Source organism: Galendromus occidentalis, unplaced genomic scaffold, assembly GCF_000255335.2.
Source record: "Galendromus occidentalis unplaced genomic scaffold, Mocc_1.1 scf7180000077357, whole genome shotgun sequence".
Classification (NCBI taxonomy): Eukaryota; Metazoa; Arthropoda; class Arachnida; order Mesostigmata; family Phytoseiidae; genus Galendromus; species Galendromus occidentalis.
This window is the reverse complement of record NW_003805345.1, coordinates 33121-58330: the sequence shown is the minus strand read 5'-3', so window position 1 is coordinate 58330 and position 25210 is coordinate 33121. Positions and strand designations below refer to the sequence as shown.

Genomic DNA, 25210 nt, shown 5'->3' with positions numbered 1-25210 from the left:
CGGAAAACCATGTGGCTAATATCTCACCCTCGCTATTGTGCCGTTGTCCTCGACCGGTATCATCCTTCTCCCCGCTTCCCTCTTCCCCATAGACCGGTGGTCTTGAGCAAACTGAAAATCGAGGCGATTTTTTCTTTCCTCCATAGATGTGCTCTTTAGTGGTCAGCTACTGCGGAAGATCAAAAGGGAGGTAGGAGCAGAAGGACCGGAGGTACTATAGGAAGAACTGGGCGGGGGTCGAACCGACGGGGAGTAGGAGGAAACTCTGACAAAACGCAGGTGTTGACTTGGCCTTTCTTTGACCGTTTGTCAAGAGAGAGCAAGTGGGAAATTTTTCAGACGTCCCCAAAAGCGCAGCGGGACAGCACGACCCTCGACGGAGGACTGAGTGAGTGCGCTGTCGACTGAAAGGCTCGCTCGGTCGAGGAGGACCACCACCAACCAAGGATGAAGGAAACTGACAGGAGTCCGAAAGGAGATCCCCAAAGGGAGATCCTCGACGATGACGACGTTCGCAGCGTGCGCAGGCCGCGCGAGGGGACGTCCACTATGGGCAGACTGATGTTTGGAGCCGCGAAATGAGACGGCGACCTCGCCTACCAACAGGATCTCACCAGCCGCCCCGTAGTTTTGCAGCAGCACCGGGCACTCACTCGTTGTTGGGGTGGTCTGTCGTCGACGACGCCGTCGTAATCATAGCTTACGTGGAGCCTCATGAAAAACTCCGAAAAGGCTCCGCGCCTACAATGAATACTTTGAGCTCTGAACCGTCAGCGGAGCATGAGTCCCTCGATTCGGAGACTCGTTCAGTCGACTCGAGGGCTTCGGAGTGCATTCGCTCTTGCTGAGTGAGTGAGTGCGATTCGCGTTTCTCCCGCGCACCTAATTTCAATCCACGTCCTCCTCGATCAAAAGGGCAGCCTCTTCCAGCGAAGGCCTCTAACCCGAATGCTCTCGCGAGAACGCTCCTCTCGTCTCCTCGCGGAATTCCACGGGGAACGTCTGCTGTGCGGAAGGCAGGAACGAACGATACAGAACCGGATACGATTTCGATGCGTGATGGGTTTCCGTTAGAGAGCAGAGCGGAAAAAAATAGTTTCCCGCAATTTCGTGAGCAGTTACACTTTGCGGAATGCTGCTCTACGCTTCTCGATTGCTCGTAGAAGCCGTGGAACGTTTCTCGTTAGACGAACCGGTCCGGAAATTCGCGAGCGTCACCGCAGAGCTCAGTTGCGCGACCGAAAAAAATATGTTGCCATGAGAACTGCGCAGACGTCTGGAGAAACGAGTTCCGGGATATGCACGCAAAGTCCTTGTGCATAAAATACGGTCTCCTCTCAAGTTTCCGAGGGTAGCAGGTACACGATCTGCTCCGTGGCGCTGGGAACTCGATAAGCGTTCCCGGTGAACGCATTTCATAACTGCGCATGAGGAGGATTTCCGCTTGCGATGACTTAAAGCACCGAGCGTCCGAAGTATGTTTCGTAGTGAGTCGGAATCGATTGACCGCTTCGGAGTTCGAAGAGACTGGCAAAGCGGTTTTCATGTCCCAATAGCCCTCCCCCCTCCTTTGTCCTCGATTTCTTTGACGGGAGTAACGCTCCCTAATCGTAGCAGACCCAAATCAAGGACCCATCCCATCCACGGAGCGTCACAGACTCCTGATATGAAACCGACATCATGAAGCATCGAAAATCGGCAGCCTGAGAATATTCACGGGGAGAGGGACCGTGTAGTCGGCGACTCAGGAATCTCGGAGCGATGTCATAGAAATGTGCGCGGGCTCCTCAAGGGCGGCCAAATGCGCAGAGTAACATGAGCTCGTGCTATCTCTCTATCGATAAGGAACTTATATCACTCTCAAAGCCGGCGTATGATGAGTGGATTCCAGGAATGACGCGAACGCACATGAGCTCTTACGACAGATCGAGCGGGCTGACGGGTTGGAGCGTCATCAGGACCCAATGAGCGATTCCCCGAATGTTTCATAAGCAATGACTCGGCAGGGAGGTGGTTCGCGAATCCTGCCTCCGGATAGATGGACGGCTTCCTCGGGAAAAACTGGAGGTGAGGCTTCACTCTTCCTCTCTCTTCGAGTAGGCGAAGGTGCCGCACTCGGACATCGAGTGCCATCGGACTCTTTGAGTCGAGGTCCCGAGATGGGGCGAACCAGTTGGCGTTATCTTCCGCCGAAATTCCCCGACGCGCCGATTGATGACGGTGACCGCATGACATAGCTCCGGACTAGAGGAGAACCGGAAGCACTACGTTACGCCTCAGCTCAAATTTTTCCCCAAAAACCGTCAGCTGGGTATTTTTCGGTTACTTTGTCGAGAGAAAGGACCGAACGATGAAATATTCTCGGGGCTAATCGGGAGAGCTCAGTCCTGAAGGGGACTAGGGTGTGTCATGAAGTGTCGTGCATCAGGCCAATGTGCTCCGCCTGGTATTTGTGTCATAAGAAGAGGATCCAATAGTGTTGTCGCCTTCCGAAAACATTGCCGAGTTTTCAGCCGAGCCTCCACTGAATAGAGCAGCTCCGAATTTCGTTTCCTTGAAATCGAGGATACTTCTCGTTCTCCAACTCGAAAGGACCATCCGTGGCTTATTTAAGGCAGAGGGAGAGACGCCGATCCGCTGAGAAATCGCCCCGAGATTTCGAATCGGAAGCCGAGCGAGGATCAGCGAATCCAGTCACCACGCAAGGTAAGATGGACTACGCGTGAAATTGACTCGCGGAATCGTACTCCCTCAACATTTCGAGAGTCTGGTGGTAGAATCAGACGAAGAGGTGGATGCAGGGCTCATTGGTCCTACGATTCAGCTCTGAAAACTCACCTTCCCCCAATGGAACGCGTTTTATATCCTGTCGGTGCTGACTTATTAGGAAGGTCAATAGGAGCCCGGAGCTGTCCACCACGGTGCACCCGTCTTTCTGGACAAAGGAGTCTACGGGATTCCACCGTGCCATACAGAGTCCCACAGGTGGAGCCATCAAAGCTAATGTTGATTGCGTCATTCGTCTATACTCGGGAACGTGAGATCAACCCTGAAGACTCCGACAAGGAAGGCGTCACAGCCTGCGTAGAGTCTCATCCTCTGGGATCTTGATGGAGGTCTGAGTTCACGCTCCGAGAGGGTTCGTTGCAGATATTCCGAATCATCATCAATTCACTCATCGATCTGGAAACTGTAGGCGCGGGTTCCGAAGCATACAAAAACTCTCGCGGCAGTACCCCAGATGTCTATCTCCTCTCGGAGGTCCTTCGACCTTCCATCGATCTTGTTTCCACGCGGAGATCTGCGCCTCCGTTCATTCCGGTGGTGCCGAGCTCCCGTTTCGCGGGCTTGAGCACATATCGAACGTGGGGCAGGTATCGGCGGATCTCTCCGTCCGCTCAAGGCTTACGATGCTCACTCGGACCTTCGTAAGCAGTCCACGTATGGCGGCCGAACGGACTAACTGAGCGCAGTCAGAGAGTCGTGTTCTTGTTACATGGTGAGTCGATCGGTACAGCAGGTTCTTTTTTCACGACATGCGATGAAAGTTTCCGACAAACTTATAATGATGTCGGTCCAGACCGCTGTGCATACAAACCATCGTGGGCTTTAACTTTCCGGTGAGTTTTTCTGTTCCTGTCCAGTGACTCGTGAATCACTTGCGACTCCGTAAGGGAGGGCACTCCGGGCGAGCGGCACGTCTGCTACCCGACGCGGAGCTTGGGATAGTGATCAGAGGCCGCTAGACACCTGCCTGATCCCTTCCTAGATGTTCGGAGTCGCGAGAATAAGTCCAGGAAGGTATCAAAGCTCCTCTCCTGGAGGAGCACCTGGAGGAACCCTGGGAACCGCCTCAGTTTATGAATCCGGAGCTTTCTGATTGTTATGCTTAATAATTGCAACTGGAAATTCACTGGCCCGACAAAAGGAGCTACATGGCTCTTGGACTTCTCTAGCGAGATCTGCCTCCTTCGGGGCAGTGTCAGAGGGGAGAGAGGGGAGGCGGACTTCCAGTATAGAATTTCCCGTGCGTCAGCGACGGAGGAAACCCGAGGAAACGCTTCTTGCGTTGCAGAAGAACATTTGATGGGACAGCGGAGTCGGATGTCGGGGAGTTCAAGTCGAAACTCCGCTTGTTCGGAACGTTGTTTACTGAGCAACCCATATGTGGATTGCGATGTAAGACGATCCGGGCTCAGGGCATGGCTGAGCGATCTACATATGGCAGGTGGAGGCGGAAAAAAACACATCGTACTCTGTTTTTCTCCTGATGTTCCGATCGGTGCTCCACTGTCGGGTGAATATGACGCGACGCAGTCACACCTGATCCGCATCCATCAAGCGGAGTTGCTGGTTCGGAGTACGGCACACTCCGGAGAGGAGTGAGGTTGCGGGCTGAGGGATAAGGGGATCGAAAATGTCGCGGACGAATACTGACGAATATCAGTATTTCGGTTCGCTTCTGTCCCCAGCCATGGAAGAATGGCTCGATTGCTGGAGTCCAGTGTTGTCTTCTGACCGGGAGAATCTCGGAACTTATTAATCGATCCTTCGATAAAGCGACTGACCTAACGGAAGGGTGATAAATTGGCTGCCTAAATCTGCTCTCTCGAATAGTCGAGTCTAATCCTCCCGCGTGGATCCGTCGCTCTCCTCGAAATGTCTTTTTTATCGGTCTACTGGCGTTGCAAGCGCCTCTCCGGGGAACGATCGAGGAACTAGTTTAGAGAATCATTAGACTTGGAGAGGAGTAATGGCTGGAATTAAGGGGATCGAGGTGCGTGACGTCCACGAAGCGGAATCGAGACCCCTGAGAGGAAAGCAACAGAATCAACAGATCAGTGCCCACTGTGGATCTCTAGGATAGGTATCCGGGAACGTCCGAGAGGAATTCCTGATAGACATGGATGAGTCACAAGAGGGCCGATACTTCAGAATCCATCCAGGCTTCCGGTCGGTATGATCGACTGCTCGCCGCTCCGATTTTCTCCGAGTTCGAAACTTCATGGTGAGAGTGCTCCGTCGCTGACTGAGGAGAGAATTCGGAAATTCGACCCGAAGGCTCTCGTTAGATCTCATTCAGTCGAATGCGTCGGTGGCTCCGAACACATGCAAAGTTCTCCTTCGCCAGTCTCACATAGGCACATACATTTTCATCTCATTTATAGACATTCAACGATGTAATTTGTATGCGAACAGCGAGCAGCTGAACAACGGAAAGCTCCGCTCCGCTTTGATCAAGGAGATTGGCCCCAGCAGCCGCGGCGATTCAAAAAGAGGAAACGGCTCGACCGGCGTAGCGCTTGCAAGAAAAGCGCGAGATACACCACGGTACACCACCATACTATACCATCTCACTCAGATAACGAAGGGTCGAAGGGACAAGACGGCGAAAACGGGGCAGACGGGAGAAGGCAAGGGCAGGGGTCAGGACAGCGGAGACGCTCCTGTATTCGAGGCAAGAGGAGGGTGAGGATAAAAGAACGGAGCGGGACGAATGAAACTCCGGAGTGTCGTTTGACAACAAGAACCAATCCTACAGCCCGAAGTGTGGAATCGCGCCGTTTCGATATAGAGGAGGGAACGAAGAAGAAGGAACGATTCGACGATGACTCAATGCCGGAGGCGAAGCTTGCAAGCTTCGCGAGGCTCCTATCAGCTGCCTGCGACCACCGTTCGCGCCTCAGGTCTGAGGACTAGCTGTATAAAACTGTCCGAGCGCTTGTTGTCCGGCCAGTTGTTTGGTCGGCTGCGTGTGATTACGATTGCTTTCTCCCGCTAATGAATCGAAACCAACGAGGATCGAACTCGAATGCTATTGTCTTCTCGATCGCCGCGCCCCCGCCCCCTCCTCTCACTCAGCCCGATTCCTCCTCTCGCTTTGGAACCAACCCCCCGCAGACTACCGATGTCCAGATAGATCGACAGACTTCACGGGATCGGCCGAGTGAGGGATAACTAGCCATCGAGAGCGAGAAAGCGAGCGAGAGAGAAAGGGAGAGAGAGAAAAAGGGGAGAGAGAGTGTTCTGCCGTGGGCGCATTTATATGCAAAACAGATTCGCTCACAACTGCTTACCGTTGCCAGCATGCCTGGATTCCTTGGTTCTGCTCCCCGCGGTCCGCCCTCGCTTCCTGCCGCCACCCGACGGCTCCGTCTGAGGAGACTAAGGAGATAACATAGTGGACCAAAGCAAAAAGCTTCTCAGGACTGCGGCGGCGGCGTCAGCTTCTTCTTCAAAGTTAATGGCGCAAAACGCTACGAACGACCAGTCAGATAGTCACAACGACCGGGCGAGCGTAAAGAGCCGCGAGCTGGTCGGCGGCGTCAACCGGGTCTCCGACCCGACCTCAGGCCACCGCTAAGCATCTGCAGCATCGTGCGCTGGGTGGTACGGACCGCTAGCTGCGACCGGACGGAGCGACGCCCCACGCGTGAACTACAAGAACCTCATGTCCGGCCGGTCGCATTAACATCCCGGCTCCGAGAGTGACTCACTGAAGTTCATTCATGAGGAGGAGGAAAAACGCTGTTTCCGCATTAGCTCCATATTGTCTTCTGCCCGGCGGAATTCTCTGACGGCCATAAGCTTCCTCTTTTACTGTATTAAAGTCTTCCTCGGCGAGCTCAACGGCGCTCCTCAACTCTGAGCTACCTGATACACGAGCTTGTTGGCCCTCGATTGAAGATTTGGTGTCAGAGGAGTGACCAGCCGGGGAAAGACTTGGTTTCCCGCTCGATTCGAAGAATCAACTTCCTCGACATTGCACTACATTATTCCTCGACTTTATTCATTGTTATTGGGGTCGTGAACATGAGCAGAAAGGGAAGAAGAGTGCGCGTTCTCAACACGCGATCCGGCTTGGAGGAGATTCTTGGCTATTCGTCCATTCCCCTGAATCCTCGGAATGCGGAGCTCGGGTATCGGTCACGGAGAGATTGCTCCCTCTACCTATTCATCTGATATCATTATTTATCTCGTGAACCGTTCATAATTGGTACCTGAATCGATGCCCACAGACTCGACTTGCGTATTCGAAGATAATGTTTATCTTCGGTTCTCTCCAGTTTCTCGGTGCTCCCTCTTAACTTTTCTTCGGCGACGCTTATTAAAATTCCTGGAGGAATCCCCCCGCGGTCCGGGCCCCATCGCTGGGGATATATCCGCACAACTCGTCTGGAAGATTGCTCGACGCTAAGCTCGGGAAGCCGAATAGCGCCTCGAGAAATGACGGAAAGCGGGCCGGAGCGGAGGAGATTTCATGGGCGGTAAAATATCATAGGCGAAAAATCCGTACCCCATACTTTCCGCGAGCTTGTGTCCGTTCTTCTGGAATCAGCTTGATGGTCATAAATGAGGCTGCGGGAACAGTGGAGAATACAAGCCACCGCCAAGACGGGCAACGCGAAATTGTCCACGTTTACGCAACCCCGCCGCTACCGCAACCTCGGAAGAACCGCTACAACCAATGAACGAACTCGACGGCGTCGTCCGCGGTCATCTGGTATCTCTCCCGTTCCTTGGCCACTCAAGGACTTGGGACTCTATGAATATAGATGAAGGAAATCCCTGTCTGGAAATTACCTAGTGCAGAGCGCGCACCGGCATTGGAACTCAATTTATTTGTTGAGATTGACGCGGAGTCGGTCTTGAGAGACTATTGTGCTTGAGGTCAAAGGGACACCGGAAAGTCTCCCGGTCAGGTGGACTCGGGACCCATGAACGCACAATTTCGAAGGGCGTCTCAAGGCTGCTGCCGAGGAGATCTGAGATAATATTCCACGGTCGAGCGTCGCGGAAAGTTCGCAAAAGTTTCGAGGAGGCAACCGTTGCGATAAGAAAACAGACGCTCTCGTTGCAGAAAATTCCCTCGCTCATGCCGAGCGAAATTGCAACAAAACAAAAACGTTCCCTCGTGACAGAGAATTTGAGCCTCCGTTCACCCGAACGATCACCGATCGATTAAAAATGGCTCGCAGCGCTAATCGCAGCAGAAAGTATTCGGAGGTGAATCTCGTCTGCTTTCTCGGCACGAGGAGAGGAGCAGAAGAGAGTTGCAGCCCGAAATCAGAAGAAGAAACTGCAGCCCGTCGAATTACTTCTGCTTCCCCCGCAGCTCCCTGGATCGAGGTCTTCGTGCTCGGATTTCTCGCCGGGGGGAACGTCGGCGTCGTGGCTGTCTGGGGAACGCAATACGCCCGGAATCGCTCGTCACGCATTTGTCGGAGAGTCTGTTGCGCGGGAAGGAAACCAAGAGCACTCTGAAATTCCGCGGGGTTCTACTTTTTGGAACTCTTTGTCCGATTCAAATCTCTTTTCTGCTTCGCTGAAAATGTGAACTCTTTCTGTTTCTTCTCCCGGGAAACTTCATCCCCCTTGTCCGTCACTACCGATATCTCTTCCTCCGACTTCTCAATCTACTCACCGTTGCCGAAGTATCAGAATGGCCCTCCCAGCTCGCGTTTCACGCGAATACCCCTCGTTGTTCTTTTCGCCGCACCATGACCTCCCGCGAGTATTCTCGAGCGATCCTCGCCGCGGTCTTTCTGCTTCGTCAATAAGTCTTCTGGTCGTTTATTTCTACTCGGGAAGGCGACCTTGGAGAATAAGCGTCGGAAAACGGCGGAGGCAGGAAAGAAACAGTGGAGGTCATTCAGATAGATGACTTCGTTCCTCCGACTCTCTGAATGGATACGGGTAGAGGAGAAAGGAGTCGAGAAGAAATAAACTGAAATCGACCGTGAGATCATTCTAGTTGAACACGACGGGGACGACGCGACGTCGAGTTAGACTCCGGCGGCCCGAAGTGTTGCTGAGGAGTTCTCTAGCCGAAGGGATGATTCATGGACAGGGAGGAAGTTCAATGAGCATGCGGAATTGGATCGCGACCGGATTCTCGTCGTATCTTGGTCCCGGAAAGTTATTCCTCTTGAGAGCGCTCCCGAGTACCTCCGTACACCGGTGCAGAATTTTCGGAGGGCATAGGGATACTTCCCGAGCTAAAAATGGGTACAGCATGTTCCATTCCCTTTCAAGTCTCCAAAAGTAGGTCATTCATCGAGGTATCGAGCGGCGACCTCACACTCAATCTTCGGCCGTCCACTCGGCAGCGCGTCGTGTACCTAGACTTCGGGAACTCCACAGTTCGAACACTAGGCCGAAAAGCTGCCGCGGTCTCGAGAGGAGACGCTCTAACGATATCGAGGACCTTCCCCAATGATCCGTTTGCCTTGAGGATGCGACTAATTGCAAAGGTTTCCACTCCGACGAACTCGACCTTGTAGAGGAATCCTTCGCCTGTGAAGAAGAGAAGGGGAATCGGTGGTGGGCGTATTCCAGTCTGCAGGCTGGCCCACTTCAAGTTTCAAGAGCTCGACCGACATTGACTGTTGAGTGGAACTGAATTCACTGTCGGTTTCTGAAGGGCGCCCGCGCTCTCGAACGCTCATGAAACATTCAAATATCTTTCCAGTTTCCTGATCCCTCTCCTCTCCCTGCTCTCGACGAAGGTGAGATGATCCATCGTTAGCCAGCCGGAAGGAGAACATGACATCGGAATGCGTATCTGACAAGGAGAAGGTCAACAATCTGTCTCCTCGAAGTGACCCGGAACTGTCAAGACAATGTAGTGAAAGATAGCTCTAGGGAAACAAATGCCGGACGTAACTCTTGTGGATAACATGAAGAAAGTTCTTATCATTAACATTACTGGGATTACTTTCACGCAAAAATGACGACTTGTAACCGGCACCCGGACAGAAATAGGAGCAAAATGGTACTGGCTGGAACGAGAGTTGCGTTGATAAGAGCAAAAAAAAACTCTTCCTTCGAAGCTTCATCGGTTATTACTTCAAGTCCTGGCATCGGTCCAAAGACCTCTCTTGCGAGTTCTTGCCGTCACAAATTGTGTGGCTGGGCGGCTGGCCTGCCGGACGGCCGGACGGCCGACCGGTGGCTGGCTGACTGACTGTCCGAAAGAGATATCTCACGAAGTTTCATAACTCTAAGGGGAGCCAAGAGTCGCGAAGACTTGACAGAGACCAGTGCTGCCGCCGTGATCGCATTTTCGCCGTCATTCCTTGGAAGGCGAGTCGACGGCTGAGTGAGCTTCCATCCTTCGTCGCCTTTTCCGCAACCACTGTTGATGCTGCTGATGTTGGCGTTCGCGGTGGGAGTCGGCCGAATCTGTAATTGAATCGCAGAAGAGTTGGCCGGACAGCTTGTAGTATGCCAGGCAAAAGGGGAGCTGAGGGTCATAAGGCTGAGGAGAGACTTACTTCCATCAATCATAACGCCACGATTAGGGACCGGATCGGTCGACGGCACCGCGGCGTTGCTATCGGACGGTCCATCGTCGTATCCCGTATAGACAGCTCAGTGGCGAGAGAAGGAACTCAGCCAGGCAACCAGCAACAGCAGCTGCGAGCAATATATTATCCGGACTAAATAAGTAGGTACTTTTTGACAGGTCCGTCGCCGGTGTTGTTGTTTCCGCCCTCATCGCGCCGCCCAAGTTCTATGGAATCCCCGGCATGTCGATGCAGAAGATTCGTGCATTCCAAAACCTTCTCACGTTATGGAACAGGCTTTGGTGCGACTCGACCGCGGCAAGGCATCGTGTCGAGACTCGATCTTCGATACATAGGGACCTGATCCATAATAATACATATCTTAATATCTAGAATTTTCGTCATATGATATGATCATAACTGTTTGTGATCCGGAGACCGAACTCGCGCCGACCTTGGTCTCAACCTCGGTCAATAATTCTATCTCAACGCGACGAGTACCAATGTGGAATATTCACCTCGGTCGATCTGGACTGCTCGAGGCCGACTCGCCTCCTGGTGAATGAAATAATAGATTCGATATTGCGACGCGTCTGCCAAGTCTCTCTAGGCGTTTTCTCGCGTTGTCAGTCTCTCGGAAGAGCACCATGTGTATAATCGTCTCTAGGCGTGCGAGAAGCCAAGTCGGCTAGAATGAAAAGACCGAAATAGATTTTAAGTGATAAACCGCGTGGAGGTCACCCGGCGCCGATCAGGTCATACTCGATGAGTCGGTCGCGTCGGAGAGACCCGGAGACGAGTGACTCGGTCTCGACGACGGGCACATTCGGGAACGATCGGGGATTTGTCAAGACGTGCCACTCACAAAACCGGCGACACGATCGTCGTCATCAGCTTCCATAGCAGCCGCCAGGGTCCGGAGCTGCTTGACAATCAGGAGGGCGAGCGAGCGAGCGCTCGGATATCTCGTCCGAGATGTCCCAGTCCATCCTTCAGAGTTGTCTCTCCGCCCCCGTAGTGGAGTTAGGCTTCGTCATGGGGGAGCTGGGATGAGATCTTCGATCGGAGAGCTTTCCGACCGAAGCATTGTAGTCCCAGATCATATTTTCGGACCATATCAGGGGACCAGAGCGTCGGTATTTGCACTAAATCTGTCAGCGTTTGCGGCAGGTTGTTCCAGCTTCTCAGGTCACTCGGAGCAGTTGTCCACCGGCAAACGCCGAGCTCTCGAATTCCTCCATCCGAAGCGTGAGATGATCTAGATCCGCAAATATTTGTCTTCGATATAGAAAAGACTCTCTTCTTCAATCCGGACAACTTTTCAAGCGCCCGAAAAGCAATATATTCTTGACAGGCACTTTTTCCTTCTCTTTTTTCTCCTCTTATCCCAATGGATTGTGATCGCTCCCCAGTCTGTTCTCATTTTTGGAATTCTAGGACGCTCGACATTCCGAAAACGCTCAGAGCCATGCGTTGCCGGTGCTCAGCGGCGCCGTGGGTCATTCCGGTAAATACCGCAAATGATTGGGGGTCTCAACTCTCAACCTTGTGCTGGAAGGTAAACATGAACATACAGGTGAGGACCGCACCCGCTTCCAAGCACCGGGTTCGGACGCCAAGCGCGCCCGTAGAAGAGTCCGTAACCGACTGAAAGAAAACGAGAGCGGGTCTCGTTGGCGAGAGTAAACGCTGAGAGCGTGGCCGCAGTTTCAGTCAGTAGCACAGTGGTTCCTATTTGTGGCGGGTGGTTTAGCGGGTGAATTCGAGCCTGCCGGTCAGCCCGCCACCGGTCTGCTCGCGGTCTTAGAATCGAGGGAAGGCTTGTGAAAGAGGTTCACGTTTCTTCCGGCAAACGCCTTCTTTCACCGGGCGCAAATGGACTAGAAGTGCTACGTTGCAGCGAAGTGTACAAGTGCGCGATGCGGGTATGATAGTGGCTCTTGTCGGCAAAGCGCTGTTTTGTGCCTTCATCGTCTGGCTGATAAACAGACTCGCTGACCTTGCGGGCTGACCTCTTGATAGTCTATCAACATAACAGCGGCTACGGCTGCGGTAGGCCCCAGATCAGCAACGGTGACCAACCACTACAAACAAGGAGCTCCTAAAACCTCATCCACAAGAACAGCGAGAACGACATGAGCTACCGAAGCAGCTACGGGACTGGGTACTCGTCGTCGTTCAGACGCCCGTACACGCCGTCGTCGTACTCATCGTATTCACCTTCGTCGTATTCACCCTCATCGTATTCCTCGTCTTCTCTCGGCTCCTCGCTCTACAGACCCTCGACGTACTCGTCCTACGCCCCGACGTACAGACGACCGTCGTTCGGCTCGAGCTCCTTCACGTCGAGGCAAAACAATTCTTCGGAGAATCTATCTGGAAGCGGCGCCGATGACGATGTATATAGCTCGAGGAATTCTGGCAGCCCGACAAGTCTGAGGAAATCGAATTTTTCCAGAAGTTTAGGAAATCTGAGTTGTGCCAGCTTCGAAGATGACGACAGCGATCATGTGAGCGAGAAGTCGGACTGACCGATGAGTGGATTCCCTTGACGTTGTTGTTATTGTTGTTGCTCTTGTTGTTGCTGCTGTTTTTGTTGTTGTTGTCTCCCCCGCGTCTGCGACTGACACAATCGGTGACATAGATATACTTCTTTCCCCGATCGATAAGAGGTACGATTGCATATTGAAACAGACAGCCGCCCCGCACGCACCTACATAGATTTATCTTTGTTCGACTGGCGGAATGTTCTCCCAAGAGTATATTCCACGGCGGGCGAGCAGCGGCACAGATTTGTATTCGTTGCGCGAGCCTACCACCGATGCCTCGGAGCTCGCCTGCCTGCTCGCAAAGACGGATGACTATCTAAATCTTTTTTCGCCTACTCCCTATTTGTTTCATCGTCTTACTCAATCTCCTTTCGCCTATCTTTCTCTCTTCGCTCCTTTCCCCCCGAACCGACATCTTTCCCAGTCTTCTCCTTCCGCCCATCTGCGTCTTCCCCTCATCGCTGGACCTTCTGAATGGCTCATCCGCTCCTATTCTCGTCGTTCGTTTTTTATCCTGGATCCCAGGTCTCGTTTGCTCCTCTTCCACCACGTGCCCTGTTTCTACCATTCCTCCGCCTTCTCCCATTTGTCTTCGCTTCGGGGCCTTCCAGTTTATCACTCTCATGGATATTCTGATATTCGCACGATTCTTCTCCTCTCCAACCTCTCACGCCTCGTCCTCGCCTGCCCTTCGGACCATTACCCCTCCCCTTCCCCCATCAACTTTTCTGTCCCACCTCTCACAGACCCTATTTCTCCCCTCCATACCATGCGGTCTCCGCAAATCCTGGTGCAGCATGGTTCGCGATGGTGGCGACGATGGGATCCGTCTAACATCCGTAGCTGCAGCTGGCTGCGGCGTTCTGTCTTGCAAACCGACGGTACGAGATGTAGTGGTGGGACGTGATGAAAATAATTACCGGATTTCGCATACCACGCAGCGCTCCCTTAATACATCTTGGCTGACAAAAATGACAAACGGGGTGTTGATGCTTTCGCCGAACATGGATTACCCTGATTCGCTTTGTTGTTACAGCAGCTACGCGACGGGCGCTCGAGAACTTCAAGCGACTTGGACTACAAAGAGGTGACAATCCGTTAGGCAGAAAAAAATTGACGCATGCTAATCGGATCGATCGATGCTCGAACATAACATGGACTCGTTCCTCTCAACCTCGATGATACATTATCTCACATTCCACTCCGTAGAATGAACTCCAAAGATCCTACTAGGATCGGAGCACGTTCGGTGAAATCTCGGACCCGGTTCGAATGCGGAATATGAGCCTCTTCCGCGTGCCCGGGCGGCGGGATGCAGATGTCGAAAGTAGCGACAGGAAACATGTTGAATTCGGCCGACGAACCCAGTGGAATCGTCAGGCCTTCAATTGAGCGGATGGTTATTAATTCCGGCTGATAGCGGCAACGGGAAGACATCGAATGTCGTCTTGGTCGCAGTCGATGCAAACGATGCGGTGGCGCCGACTCGATCACAGCGACAGATATTGCTTCTGCGCTTCGATGTACCCATCCTCCTCCACTCTCTCTACAGCCTTATCACGATCTTTTAGTTGCCCAATCTCTTTGACGCCGAGCGACTCGAGTCTGATAACACGGACGGCTCGAGGTCGAATGACCCTGGCCGAATAGCTCTCCGATTGATAAGCAGCACCCGATACGACGATGGCGTCCGGGAAAACTCGGGAACATCCTTTGTGCTTCAAACGTGTATCTCACTGAGTTCCTCCCTGCGATACGCCACTGCTGCGGCTCTCTCCGTCGCTACATGGTGGTAGGCTCTCTGCTTGATTCGGGCCGCGCTCCCGTCGACGCTTCCGGTCGTGTACGTGACCACTCAATATGACAAACGATGGAAAAATAGGGGCAATTAATACGCTCGAGACGTCTGACAGATTAATATTCATCGGAACCCAGATATTGAGGAAACTCTGGGGCTCTAAGGAGAAGGAAACGGAATGGGTGGGAACATTCAAGGAATGCCTAAAATATTTCAATTGAAGAGCAGTTTCTGACATACGTGCAATCTCTGAGAGGCAAGCAGGTTTTGGGAGCTCGGAATAAATAAAAAGCAGTCTCAAATACACGAACAGTCTCTCATATAGGGGACACTTCTAGGGCCGAAGATCGGCTATCCATGTCCGAAAGACTCGGAAAAAGTTCCCGGGAAGTACTTTAGGAGATTATCCGTATCGCCTCCGTATTTGTGCGATAGATCTCGCCGGGTTGGCACTCAAAAGGAAGCTTGCTCTATGTTCATCTTGAAGATTGGGAGAAACAGGGAGCCAGCCTTCAATGTACGGGCGATCCCTAACAAGGAACGGACTCTAGAGGCTCGAAAAATGGAGGAGCATGCTGTTCAATCAGAACATCTGCGGTATGTAGACTCAATCTCGCCGAAAAAAATCCGCCGGATTCCAACTTCTCCGCCGAGTCCCAGGTTTTTCGAAGGGTCATTTGCCCTATAAGGTCCGCTCAGGGCCAAACCGACCAGACTTGCGTGATGTGTTTTCCAACTCCTCTTCTGACCTTGAACTAAAATGATCCTCCCCGGAGCTCAACAACTCACATCGGAAGAGCTCTCTGATCTGCGGTCTTCGATGCGTTTCAACTGCCTATTCCTAGCTGATTGTTGTTCGGCGACTGGTTTCCCGCCCAGCTGGGCTTAGAACGAGCCTTTCGAGCTCCTTTCTGAGCTACCACAAAGAGACCCTTGCAGACTTCTGGGAGATTTGATCTGTTTCGAGCTCCCCGAAATGAGGAAGCAATCGCGGTTCCAGAGATTCCCTGATATCCCACCGATCAGGTGTGGACTATTGCTGAACATCGAGTTGTGAGGATTTTCGGAAAAAAGGCGAGGCTCTCAGTGAACGTCGCTCTCGTAATCCGCGCCTCCTCAGCCATTTCCAGAGCCTCAGCGCTCGGGTTATGCAAAAACGAGACTAGCCAGCCAGATCGGACTGATGGAAGGCCGTCCGGTTGGGCGGGTGGCTGGCTGTTCAGCTTTCCGAAAGGTGGTGATGGGGTGGGCGAGTTCCATTCCGGACCAAATCTAATCTCGAAAGCTGACCATGATTTTTAGATTTTTGTTGCCGTCGACACGCTTTCTGCTCGATTTTCGTTTCTGCTTCCTGACTCGTGTTCTGGAGGCTGTCATGACTCTACACCGAATGATTCATCTTCTCCGCGAGTTTAAACTTGTCATCGCCAGAGTCTGGAGGACTGGGAGTAAGAGAAAAAATGCCAGGCGCCAGCTCGCGCCGGAAACGAGCTCGGATGTGCCACATTGATATGGGACGCTGCAGCTCGGATTTTATGAAGGACGCGCGAGTTTTCCAGCACGCGTGGACGCACGCGCGAGTTCCCGCGAAGATGGAAATTTTGCACGCGTAGACTTGAAATGTAATCGGGCGACCAGCAAAGAACGTCACGGCTCTCTCTCGCCTACCGGAAACATATCCCATTCTCGAACGTGCTCCCGTGGTTTGCCGGCTCCGTGGTTCTTTCCGTTTTCCTCGTGGCTTTTCCTGGGAAGACTCGCGGGCCGTAGTCCCGCTGTTTCTCGGAAACCTTAATCAAGAAACCATTGGTTGCAGATGTACGAAACCGAAAAATCCCTACGGCTGTCGGAACAAGCTACGCTAATCGAGGAGTTGGAATCTCAAATCGAATTGCGGAAACGGATCATTCTCCTATTTGAACAGCTGACACCGCTCGAAGAAGAAATAGACCAGGAGAAGGAACGTTGCAATTTACTCGAGGTAAGCTTCCCACGAGACTCGGTAGAAGGCACACGTCGAAGGAACGAATCTTGGTAGGGAACGCGCAAGACGAAGTATTATCCAGGAATCGATTCCTCGATGCAATCTTCTGCTGCCGTGATTCGGCAAATTCAAAGTTCTCTCAGAATAGACGTATTTTCGACGGATGTCGGTGGCCGGAGCGGTACCGGTTTTTCGTCCAGATGTAGCTTTCGCACACACGGGAAAGGAGTTATCGAGATTAATGCGAGTCCCGAAGGGTCGTTACGGGTCTCGTTCCCAAAAGGTAGTTGAATCATGTGGAAATACGTTGTCCGTTTGCAAACCGTTCCGTCCCTCCGTTTATCTTCCGGTTCCTCTTTCAACACCGGCTCTCATTACTCGCGGCTCTCTGCATGACCCTCGAAATTATTTCCGCTCTGTTCTACTCTGCTCCTGGACGGTTCTCCTCCTTCTCCACGTCTCCCCCAGTAAAACCCTTCTGACGGAGTTTTGTGTGTTTTTCCTTTTAGTCTTTCCTCCTAGGAGTCTCGTTCTCGTATCAAGGCCTGTCCAGTTCTTCTGGAGGACTTGCCCTCGCGACCTCGATTCTCCCAGCTGTATCCTCCTCGGGGATCTCACTCCTCTCCCCTTTTCCGTATTCAGGCGTGTCTCTTTTTCCGCCCCTCAATCTTCCATTTTCCTCCCGGTATTCGTTCAAATTGCGTAGCTTCTCGACTCGAATCTCTCGTGGCCTTTTCCCGGTCTTTGATAGATTCAACGAGCCCTTTTCCTCAACTACATCCTCCACATCTACCATTGCCTGCCGAGATCTATTGTTCCTTTCATTCTGAGTCTCTATTCCTAAGTTACCGCGCGTCATCGTTCCTGTTTATCGCATTTCGTCGTCTTCGTCCGTGAGTCCCCGCTCGGTTCGTTGCCCTTCCGTATTTTTGATTGGTTCGGGAAGGAGGCGCGTCTCGAGATTCTAAGTAGACGTTGTGCGAGAGTAAGTTAGTCAACGTCGAGATCTCGATGAGCAGAATCATCGAGGAAACATCGAGTCGCTCCCTGAGAATTAATGACCGATACAGAGACCGATGAAGAAGAGCAGCCGGTGCTCAACGTCAACAGACCGTCACGTCGGGCTTATTGTCGTGGCTCATTCGAACGAATTTATTCTTCCGCAGCAACTGAAAACTCTTCGCGAAGAGCATGATCGTCTAGTGAAACAGCAGCAGCCGACTTCGCAGAAACCCCAGGCGAGAGCGCCCATCCAGAACAATAGAACCGCATTCGGAAGTAGAAGATTCTGAGAATCACCATAGGGACCCGAAAATCGCGCAGAGAATAATATAATATAATAATACATATTTATGAAGTCTACCTCTGAAACGTTTCAGGACCTTGATGGGGCCCTCGGCCCGTTCGAGTTCGCAGAGCTCCCTACGATTCGAACGAATTCACTACTCTGTAGATAAACCGAAGACTCAGTTTACGGAAGATGCGTTTTCACTCTCTGCAGCACACGGACAAAGAATTTCCCTGAATCATATCCTGATACCGTCTCCGAGTGGAATCCGTGTCTGAAGGTCACCGTGCGCCCTCGAAATAGAAGAGAGCGCTCCGGGGACGAATGCAGATAAGTTGCCGAAGTCTCATTGACTTCCTCGACTGCTCCTACCTATGCGTGCCTCGTCCCTCACTCTTTCCCCAGTCTCGGCTCATTTCTGAGCTACCTACCGACTCTCGCGCGGTGAGCCCGGAGCCCTCGGCGGATTCCTGACCCCGCAGCTACGTTCGCATTCGGAGTTCCCCTACCGCTCGCTATCCTCCTCTCCGCGTCCTTGCCACGTGCCATCATCCTCGCTTGTCTCACCCCCCGGCCACCTACCCCATGTGGCCTCATCCCATGCGGCCCCTTCTTTCAACACACTCCTTGGCTCTGATCCACCTGGTCCTAGCCCTCAAGACCTCTCATGCTCTCGCCAGTCTCCTACGCTGTCCACTTGACCACCTGCTTGCTCGCTCGTACATCTCGCCATCCACTCTCAAGGGCTAATCGCCCGACGCTCACCTCTCGCCCGCTGCCTTGTTGCTTCGGTACCCGAATCATGACCTCCTGGGTTTCGCCGAGAGTCTCATCGATTGCGTTGGAAACTCCTCGATTTATCTTCCGTGGGCACAATACGTTAGATGGATTCTAACACCAAAGTCTGCTCTATCGAATACAGTGCATTATTGCGCTGGTGCATTACAATATCATAGATGGATAAGCTACAATGTAGGTGAATCTGAATCCCTTCGCCCCTAGCTTCTTGTTTTTCTGATTCGGAGCGATTTTCGGCGCAAATTGCACGGCCTCTGATTTCTGTGCGCAGTTTCCCGAGCGCTCCCGCCCTCGTTCCGAGCTCTTCGATTACGATTCGAGTCTGGGAGAAACTCGGAAACAACAAATTGAAGAGCCTCGGAGGCGTGCGATGCCTCCATAAAAATATTGTCCTCGATTCCCAACTGTTTCTGAGTGTTCCGATACAATGTACTAGTTCAATCGGGAATGACGAGTGTGTTTGTGTGAGGGTAAGTGTTCAAACCGTTCGCAGCCGTCGTCGCCGCCGCCGCAAGACTTCGGTCGGGCTCGTATTGATCGATCATTTGCTGCTGCGGCTACACAGCACTGCCTCGGCTGGTAATCAATTTTTTCTCTCCCTTCTGTTCGATTTCCTCGAACTGTCTGCTACCACTACATTCGAGAATGAATTATGAAACATGTCAAGTCGACCATCTTGAAACGAAAGGGATCCCCGAGCGTACGACGCTTGCATACACGCCAGGAGCGAATCCATTAGGTGGAACTAGTCCGAGAGGAATTTTCCCGAAACTCTTTGGCTATATGCCGGAACGCATACGAACGATCTGCTGACTCGCTCCGGATCCCCAAAAGCCTCTCCTCTGTGAGTCTATGTGTTCGGTTCTAAAGTGTTCAGGCAGCGAGCTCCGTGGACTTCGCGGGGAACTCGCATCTCCAATCGCAGCCATTTGGATCGGAGGTCGCGACGCCGGTGCCGTGAATCCGACTCAGAATCCCCGATGCAGACGCCGATTCCCGATTACCCAGACCGAAGACCTCTGGCCTGCGTGTGTCGAGAGCGTTTCATCCGCCCGGCCGTTGACGGAACGCCCGGCAAGAGTTCCTTCGGCAGATCAAAACACTCGCCCAGAGAGAGAGATTTATTCCCGCTACGGCTGAGGTTGTCCGGAATTCTCTTTTTGTTCACCTCCTCCGCCTCCAAGGAAGCGTCGCGTCGCAACATCACAGAGAGAAGGAAGCGGGAACCTCCTCTACCGCAGCGGGCTCGCAGCCACCGTCAAGAAGTAGACTCTTTGATCGAGCAAAACATATTAAGTGATTCCTTCCCGGCAGCTGATGCTTCAGAGATCCTTGTGCTTATCTTCCCCTTCCCGTATACTTGCTCTTCTTGTTCAAGGACAAAAACTATGCTGCTGCTGCTGCATCGAGGCTCTATCGGCACCGACGGTTTGTTCTGAATGTCCTTCTTGCTTCCATGTTCCTCTTGTTTGGTTTCCCCGGAATAGCCTGGATATTCTCTCCGGCAGCGCAACTCCCGCCCGTCTTTCAATCCGCTTCCCCTCTCAACGCTCGCAGTCGCTGAGCGACGCCAGAATCTTATTCCACCACCTGCTGCAACATCTGCAACAGCATCAGAAGTGGTGCACGGCCGTCCGCCGCGACGGACGGACATCTTTTCCAGCGCCGAGCCTCCTACCATTCAGACATTTCCGTAGCCTGGAGGCTGCTTCCCGAAACTGTAGTTGCTGACGCTCTCCTCACTCGAGTGGCAGGATTCGAGCAAGAGCAGTAGCAGAAGCATCATTCCCCCAGTTCGAACGAACGAACGCCGCCACTTCCTTCGTGCCGCGATTCCATAAATCAACACCGGATGCTGCTGGTGTTCGCCGACGGGAGCGTGCAACAGGTTCTTGTTGTCGTCTCGAGAAGCTCCTCCATAGAACGTTTATTGTCCTCGATGCCTCTCAAAAGCTCCTCTCGAACTCTTCAGAACTCAATCGCCGACGTCGGCCTGAGCTGAATGGCAGCTTCATGTTAGCGAGCTTGTCAATGCAACGAAATTCCCCGTCGACGTCACGTGCGCTCCTCCGGAACTCGTTCTCTCACATAGGAGAAATATGCTTTCTGAAAGCAAGCGGAATTCCTGAACGCTTGCGACTCGAGATGATCGCGTCAGAGCTATTCGAATACTTCCCCACCTGTCTCGCGAGGGGAAGGGATGCGCGGGCAATGTACCCACACTCGATCGAGAGCACTGCGACGGGCTTCCTAGGACACGGATTAGCTTAATACTCTGTTCCTTGGGATCCGGATGCTTCGAAAGCGCCTTGACCCGGGTCCAACCATTGCGTAACAAGAAATTCACATCGCAGGCCGTTCACCGGTTGGAAAACCTCCGCTCGCGGGCAGATTCCCGAAAGCGCTGGAATTTCCGCTTGACGAGCAGCGATCCGGGCTCTGACCCCAGACAGAAGTCTGCGTGGCTCATTCAATTCCATCGCGAACATACAAAGTCGCGGACCAGGTCCGACGGTTCACCTCCGACTAGGTCGAGCCGGCTGACAGATATTCATCAAGACCTACGACCGCGGCACTGCGTCTTCTCTCCCGTCTCCGTCTCGTCGAACTCTCCAAGCCGATTTCAGAATGTCGAAATCATCGGTGCTCCGTCGCTCGAGATGGCGGGCTTTGATCCCGTGCAACACTAATTGGCAGTATGTGTATGTCGTACCGCGCTTATGTATGAAGCCACGCAGGCACGCGGGCTTCGACTTGGGCTTAGGCTCTGGTCGGCCATTTCGTCGGCTGACGGACTGGAAATCACTTTTAGCTCGTTAGGAAAGGCAACGGCACGACCGAACCGAGCCTTCCAAGCTCCTCTGGGGACCGGGAATCCCCGCGCGGGGGGAGAAGCTGCTTAGCAGGGCAGCGGGCACTCTGGTCCTATTGTTGTCAACATCGAAACTCCGCTCGGTTCGGCTCAACGCTCAAGCGCGGCGAAAATGAAGTCATTAAACCCGTTTCTCTCATAATAAAAGTCCGCCGCCGACCACTGTCGGTCCAGCGCGAGGCGGATAACTTACGAGAACCGTCCGTTCAATCCGCCTAGCATCGGGGAGAGAAACAGGCGAAAACTTTCAGTGACGCCGCCGGAATTCTGCGGAAGTTTCGAGAGCGACTGCCCCATATTCTCGGAGTTTCCCCAATTTCAGAGTCCTTCCACGAGATGCCGGAAAATTCATCGAGCCGAATTAAGCCACCTGCTGAATTCGGAACGGATGATTGATTGGCCGAGGGTCGGACGATGCTTCGGCTGATTGCCGTCGGGGAAAAAATTCCGATGGCAGACGCTCGCTCCCAAAAACGAAATCCCGATCGCACGAAGGCTAGATGAAGCCTTCCAGCAGCGGTTCATCGATGTCGCGGTTTCTATTTATTCTCCGTGCGATGTATGTTTATCGCCCACCGGGCGGAAATCTTTCCCAGAAGAGACTCGTCTAGACTGACACAGGTCGAATGAAAGGACGGAGCGAATTCGGGGAGCCAGACGATCAGGTTAAATGAATCGAATTCCCCGGGGTTCGTATTCAGTCGGGTCTCTTCAGGGAACTCCGCCAGAATTACAATACCGTTCTTCGATGCTCAACCGCCGTAACGTTGAACGACGAGAGTGGGCGCTGCGATTATGAGTCCCATCCGGCAGGGACGCTCTGCGGTCACGACCCGGAGTTCAAAACTCGAGAGTGGTTTAAACATGAGCTGGATATTCATTGCCTGCCTCGAATAGTCGGAACCGAAACGGAACCCGAAAATGTCTCGAACGATGAATATCATTCCATCAAAATTCGTGAAAGGGGGGTGAAAATCGACAATTATCATTTTCAGCTTCTGATGGAGATCGGTGCGGAGTTTTCGGTCGCCCCATCCTGGGATGCGCAGAAGGTATGACGAGCTGTTGTGCAGGTTTGCTCGAAGTCATCTTCTCTCGTTCCGGGGTCCGACCGTGGAATCGATCCGGGCCGACCGGATCTCGCCGCCGTGTTAACAGCCTGATACGACTGGCAGTCGGACGACGTGGTCGCCGACTCTCTCGTTATTGCAGATACTCTCGGCATCGTAGGCACATGGTTTTGTTGCCGTCCATTGCCGCAATGCTGCCGCTGCCTCGTGTTTCGCTGACTTCTCGATCTTTCGAGAAGACCCTACTGGTCCAGTCACGTGGCGACATTTCATGGCGCAGATGGATGAACGGGGTAGCACGGGATAGATGGCGGTGACCCTCTCCCCGTGGGACCCCGCCCCAGCTCCCTTTCTGGGGCGAGGAAGTGTCGGAGCAAACCCGGAGACATCCGAGTCTCGAATCGCAATATTCCGACGTCTTTCCTCGCGGTTTGCCGCCGAATATCGGGAGCGTTCCCAATCCGTTGGAGGCCGTTTCCTCGAGGGCCACTAAGAGGCTTACCATGCTGACGTCGATGCTTTCGCTGTTTTATCTGTCATCGTTTCCACCGTCGTCGTCGCGAGACGATGCGGGCTGTATGTAGTTTGCCGTTCGCTCATGTGGAATTCTTAAACGATCGGCGAGCTGTGAGTCGACGGCGGGTGATATCCCTGCTTCTATTGAGCGCTGCACAAGATGGATTCCGACGCTCGGATCTCTCCTTATTGAACGACTCAGACCTCAGATGGGTGGGCCGAGTGCAGGCCGGCCAGCGATATGATTTATTACAAATGTCGAAGTCAGCCAAATCGCCCAAACAATTCACTGATGACCTCGGTGATCGCTGATGCGAGCGCCGTTTGATTGTCTTGGATCAAATATTTACGTACAGCCGCCGAAACTACTCGTCAGAGTCATTCGGAACAACTGCTTCCCGAGACCCATTGGCTATTGCTGAAGCAATCCTTTGTGGGAGTGACTCCGTGATCGCTCCTATTCTTCGGTGGAATATTAGATTCTCATTAATCCCCTGGTGGTGCTCCTTGAACGTTCCTGGAAATTCCCGCAGTCGAGAAACGAATAAGAGACGTTGCGAGTTGCGACGCCTTTCTCCCGGAGCGCGGAGATCAAGGCAAGGGACTCGGACGCCGATTTCCCCGACGGGGTAGACGCCCTCTTGCGCTCGCCGCAGATTGTTTCGTTTCACGCTCCCGTAAATCCGCTGTTTGTTACGATGCCGACCGCTGTATACGCGGGGAGCTAATTATCATTTGATACGACGGCTCCGAGCCTCGTTCCACGTAGATCGAGGCCACGAGTCGTCCTCGCTCGAGACATGGAGACGTTCCGAATGGGACATTCGCGGCGCTTCAGTCATCGATGTATCGCAGCGGAAGCTCGCGATTTTCCGGGGAATTGAGCTTTAGGAAACACGCCACCCACCGATAGTTCCCTCGAGGTCTCGGCTTCACGGTTCGCTTCAGAGTTAATCGCTCCCGATACCGCACCGTGGCCAGAACGAAATGCGAAAATGGACACGAGAGATATGGCAGAGTAGCCCGACCTCGCTGAGCTCCCAAAAACTATACCCGGCCGAGCTCTGACGGGTTCATATACCCGCTGACAGCGCAGTCTGTTGACCTCTCACAGCTGACAACGTCCGAGATTCCGTGGGATTGAAATTTTTCACGAGTCGGTGTCCAGACTGAACCGCGACAAATTCTTTTTTCCCGCTTCCCAGCAACGACCTTGACCGCCAGGGAACTCGAGGAGAGGCTCTGCGAGCAGTAGCTCTTTCGTTCTGTGTTCGCTACGGCCTTGCAGCTGCTGGGGCCGCCGCCGCCGCTACCACAGCCGCCGCTGCTGCGGTAGAGGTTGGCGAGCTTCGAAGCCTCTTCTGATTCGAACAACGTCACATACTCACTATCTCACACCGGCTCGAATCTCGACTGTGTTCAAACTCTGAGTTTTCGACTCGAGTCGTAGACCCGTCACGCACCCGGAGATTCCGTAGACACTGTCGTCGATCGTCAATTAACCTTATCAATCGGTGCGGTTCCATCTGACGGAGCGAGTGACATTGATCAGCTGATCGGCAGGCCTCCACCGACACCAGGCGAGTAGTCGTAGCCAGAGAGCTCTTCCGGAGAATCTCCTCACGATAGTCCACGATTTCCCGGTGCTTTTCGCGGAGTAATCCAAGAAGAAACGGGCGGGTGGAAAATATCGCTTGTTCTTCTGAAAAAGTCCGCGGTCGAACTATGAGGCGTGATCGTTCCTGAGCTCAGAAACACAACGGTGTAACCTGACTTAGGGCCCACTCGCGTGATGGGTCCACCTGAGCTATGGGTCCACTATTGTCAGGCACCGATTCTCTCAGACTGTGTTAATTCGAACGCGTATAGGGTCCACCTGAGGCATCGGTCCGCGTTCCGCTCGGACGGGAGGTGGACCCAGTAGACAGGTTCCACTGTATTTCGCCTCGCTGTGTATGTACGTTTTCCACCAGCGCAGCGAAGAAGACGCGCTAACATTGTCGACGACCCGACGATCACTGTGGAGCAGTATCCCGCGTGATATCA

At 53.0% G+C, this 25210-nt stretch overlaps 1 long non-coding RNA gene across 1 annotated transcript; it reads left to right on the top strand.

Moving 5' to 3' along the window:
• The first annotated feature begins 12021 nt into the window (after positions 1-12021).
• LOC100897486 (uncharacterized) lies at positions 12022-17912 on the top strand. Its single transcript, XR_145429.2, has 4 exons — positions 12022-12799; positions 13875-13925; positions 16453-16617; positions 17787-17912. It is a non-coding gene; the product is annotated as an uncharacterized LOC100897486 (long non-coding RNA).
• The last annotated feature ends 7298 nt before the right edge of the window (positions 17913-25210 follow it).